This window comes from Hipposideros armiger, unplaced genomic scaffold (assembly GCF_001890085.2).
Source record: "Hipposideros armiger isolate ML-2016 unplaced genomic scaffold, ASM189008v1 scaffold_112, whole genome shotgun sequence".
Classification (NCBI taxonomy): domain Eukaryota; kingdom Metazoa; phylum Chordata; class Mammalia; order Chiroptera; family Hipposideridae; genus Hipposideros; species Hipposideros armiger.
In genome coordinates this window covers 2378153-2382631 of record NW_017731462.1, presented here as the reverse complement: position 1 = coordinate 2382631, position 4479 = coordinate 2378153, and the positions used below count along the sequence as shown (strand labels likewise).

General features: G+C 40.3%; 1 protein-coding gene across 2 annotated transcripts in view; it reads left to right on the top strand.

Annotated features, from left to right (window-relative positions):
- Positions 1-4479, top strand: part of BMPR1B (bone morphogenetic protein receptor type 1B) — a 408951-nt gene that overhangs the window by 2328 nt on the left and 402144 nt on the right. The window contains exon 1 of one of the 2 annotated variants that reach the window (XM_019647507.1): positions 4328-4466. The exons of the other annotated variant lie outside the window; for it this stretch is intronic. The gene's annotated coding sequence lies outside the window, so the exon portion shown is untranslated. Of the gene's footprint in view, positions 1-4327; positions 4467-4479 lie in introns of those variants that run through there. 2 annotated transcript variants of the gene reach the window in all.

The window sequence follows — 4479 nt, the reverse complement described above, 5'->3', positions numbered from 1 at the left end:
CCCCCACACTTGCCTACCTCGCCCTACCCCCCAGCTGCTAGCTTTCCAAGAAGCTCAGGAAACTGTTTAACAAAATATAAAGAACTCAAGTGCTGTGACTTTTCATATTTCCTAGGATCAAGCTCACATATTACCTTAGATTCAAGATCTTTATGTACTTTTGTCTACTGTCTGTTCATTAGATACTTAAAAATATTCTCACTGCTGTAGAGTAGCTTAGTGCACTGACTACAGCTCAGGTGTGACAGTCACATTACCTGGGTTCGTATCGTGCCTCTTCCACTTTGTAGCATGGCCTTGAGCATGTCATCTAACTTGTCTGCACCTCAACTTCCTCATCTGTAAAATGGGAATAAAATACTACCTACTTTGTTAGGAGACCTCAATGTGCTGAAATTGTATGAAGTACTTCGTAGTATGCTTAACACATGGTAATCACTCAATAAATTTGGCTTTAATTTGAGAAGCTACACATTTCACCAATACTTACACATTCTTATGTCAAGAAGTGAGGATTTAAACACTCCAGTTATTGAGAGGTTTAATCTCTTATTTTGTGTATGTAGAGTCAATGCATTAGCAGTGGGTTTTAAGACAACCCCGGGAACATGAGTCATGAGGAAAGCAAAAGATTTCTTCCTTCCATCAAAATATTTCTTACATTGGAGTCCTAAAATATCTCATAAAAGTGACAATCTTTTATTCCACATTTAGAGGGAAATAATTTAAAAGCATGTGGGCTGGAATGCTACTTAAGGTGGTATACCTTGATTTATAATAAAATATTAATGGTTGTCAGAGCCTCTATAGTTTTGAAAGAGGGGGAGATGGAAAAGGCAAAGATGTGGGAGTAAGGGTATCAGTGAAGAGGAAACAGTTGGATAAAGGGGGAAGCTGAAAGCACTGAACACAGCTCACCGCGTTACTTTGTTTCTCAGGTCTGCCCTATTTCACTTTGTGTAAATTCCCAAAATGGTTTGAGTCCAGCAGAGCTGGACAAATGTCTTCCTTCGTGGGAAATAAGCATGTGAATTCTCTGAGAAGCCTTTCTCTGGCTGCCCTGGTGTCATCTCCTGGGATACTTGGAACTTCAAGATGGTTTGCTTTTACAATTGGATGAAAAAAGAAATTGTACGTTTGCCCAAATTTGTGATTCCACCCAAGTGAGCCCCTCTTCCCTCTTGTTCTCAATCGCTCCTCCCCTACTGATCTCTATTGCCTTTAAAATCACCAGCATCCCAGCTGCAAAGCAGGGAATAAGTTTCTACAACTCTGTCTGAAGTGCATGTCAAGTCTGCTAGTGATCTTGGTAGCCATGTCATTGGCTTGGTTTAGATCTTACTCTATATGTCAGACTTCTAATCACTTTGTGCTTCTATTTCTCTCTCTCAACTTCTAAATGATCTGAAAATCCCAATCCACCATATAACTCCTTGGTTTAAAAATCTCTAATGCTTCCCCACTGCCTAATAAGAAAAATCTATTTCATTAGCATATCTGGCAAGGTCATTCCAGAACCCTGCTTAGAGATTCATCTGCTGTACTTGCTCCTCATAATTTGGATAGCAGCACTGAGCTACCAGCTCTTCCTAAATGCACTATGCTTTCTCATACTGTTCCCTCTGCTTAGGATACTTATTCTCTTTCTAACCACCCTTTGGTCTCTAAAGATCCTTCAGGACTCTGATAAAATGTGACCACTCTGTGCAGAACATTGTTTTTTACTTTACTCCAATAGTTAGTTGTGTGTTCATGTATTGATTACTGTGCTTCTCACAGGATATTCTAATTTTTTTTTAAATATCTTGTCTCTTCTATGCGTTTCAAGTAGGAATGGACAGGGTTTAAATCTCAAATAGCAGTGCATTCATTGTATGCCATAGGTACTCAATAAATGTTGATTGTTCAATGGCTTATATCCTAGATTCCCCATCACTATCTACTGAAATCTACTTTCTAAGGCCCAACTCAAACACAATTTCCCTGATGGTGCCCTCTCTCATTTTCTTCCACCCAGAGTATTTTTTTTTAATGAAAACCTATAGAAATTTCTTTATTCCTCTGATTTCATTTTTTAATGTCTTATACTTTAAAAAAACCCCTACTTATTTTGTAAGTTAATTGGAATGGAATCTGTGTCTTTCCTAACTAGACATGCCTGTATTCCTAGGATCAGTGTCTTATGTCCAATAGATACTTAGACGAATATTTGCTGAACATAGTGAAGCCCTGGGGAAGCCAATCCTTAGTTTCTGAAAATATATGGACAACCCAAACACTCTGTTCCAAAATTTTCCCCATAGTGTCTGATTTATTTTACTGCAGTTTGTGAGGATTGAAATTCTAAGAGGGAAAATATACAGAGGGTGCCAAAAAAATGTATACACATTTTAAGAAAGAAAAACTATTAAAATTTTAATACTCAATATATACCAATAACAAAAGATGAATACAAGTTATGTTTGACATCTGCAATTACAAGTGGTTACCATCAGCATCCAGACACTTCTGATTACGGCAAACTACTGCTTGAGCAATGTTGACCAAAGTGTCCACTTGTATACATGTTTTTGGCACCCCCAGTATTTGTTATCAGTAATTCACACAGTAGGAGGGGATTCATTCAATCACATTTCTTTCCTCTTTAAAGCTAGTGAATGTCAGAAGATGGACATCATAGAAAATTTGACTGAGGACCAGGAGGAAGGTAATCTAGTTGCAGAGAGGACTTGCGGTAAGGGTAGCATGGATGGATTCTACCTTGGGATTCTTGGGACAACAAGTTCTGGTACCAGGGAATAGAATAGAATTCCATTATTCCTTAATGGAATAAAGGGAGGTGAGATGATGCCAATGGCAAATGCCATCTATTTTGAAAATTTTCTCGTGTTATGTTAAATAGTACTTTTCCTTCCAGTCTGGCACTAGAAACCAGGATGCAGGTTAGTCCTGATAATAATATGGTACAGATGCATTATGGGGCAAATAGACTTTTGTGGGAATCCCTAAGATTTCTTTGATGATGGAAATGTGCCCACATTTCACAGACTCTTCACAAACGCCTGGAGCGCCACCTGCTCCTAAGTTGGACATGCAGAAAATAAATTTGTACACAGTTGACTTTAGTTTCTTATGGATAAGGTCAAAGGGTTATATTTAATGTCTAATGTAAAAAGAGCTAATGGGAATAATTTAAGAAAAGGGAAGAGTTGAAAGAAAACGGTCGGCTAAGAGTTAAGCAATAGAAATAGATGTGAAGAAAATTGGAAAAAAGCTGTGTCAGAGTGAAATTGTAATATATTATTTAAATCACATGCTTGATGTTGACTTATCAATACATTTGCAACATGGCAAATATTTACAAAAGGAGGAAATTGCTTCTGGAGGTTAGGCAGTTGAAAGACATTGGGAGGGGAAAAAAAAATATTTGGAAGTCATTAGATATCTCCCTGGGAGATAGAGTTGGCAAAATGGCTGATTTAAGAAAGTTAACTATTTCCCCAAAGTCTCCTGAAAGACTGTGGACAGCTTAATTTATATTTACTTTCTTAGAAAATGTTGCAATACTTAAAGATTTAGCAAGGAGGCCACAAAGTAAAGACATGATATAGTTTTCCAAAATAAACACTATTAGTTGTAAAATTTCATCAAATGCAAATGGAAGAAATTTTTTTTGTTAATTTTTGTTTGCTTGTTTTTAACAGTTTCAAAATATTTGAAGGAAGGAATTATTTCATTTTTCCTAGGAGGCCCAGCTGTATGTTTCAGGGTTCCTTAACTCCCGTCTAGAATCGCAGGCGTAATTTGATGTGCATATGTATTTTGTTTTTACGAGGTGTGTCAACGTTTTATCAACTTCTCCAGTGTCAATGGCCCTGAAAAGTTTTAAGTTCACTGCACTAATCATCTTTGGGACCCTATTCCAGCTCTCAGTGTGCGGTAATTCCATGAATCTTTGTTCTTCAAACCCAGGTTTTTTTTGAACCCCCTTCTTACACATGAGCAAGAAAGCATCTGTGATTGAAATGGAAGTGATGCTCTGCGACGCAGGCTAACTTTTGGAGGTTCATCCTCGATCCGGGGCTGGGGAAGGGCGCGATGCCCTGAGGCGCCCCAGGTCCGTGCGCCCTTCCTCGCACAGGCAGCGTCGCTGGGGCAGCTCCAAGTGCGTCCAGAAGTGTAATCCCTCCGCTAAGTACTTGGCTCTCAGTCTCCAATCACTAGTGGGAGCTGGAGAGGGCAAGTGAAAGAAAAAAAAAAAAATTCCAGAGGCGGCCGAGTAGCGAGAGGAAAAAAAAAGTCCGGCGGCGGCGGCGGCGGCGGCAGAGCGGCCACGGCGGCCAGAAGTTGACGGTGCGGTGGGCGCGGGGCGCGGAGTTGGCGCGGGGCCTGCGCGGGCGCCGGGACGGCTTGGGGACAGCGAGGCCAGCGGCGCCGAGCACGCCGGTGCTGGAGCGCAGCGGCGGGTAAGGCGCGCAC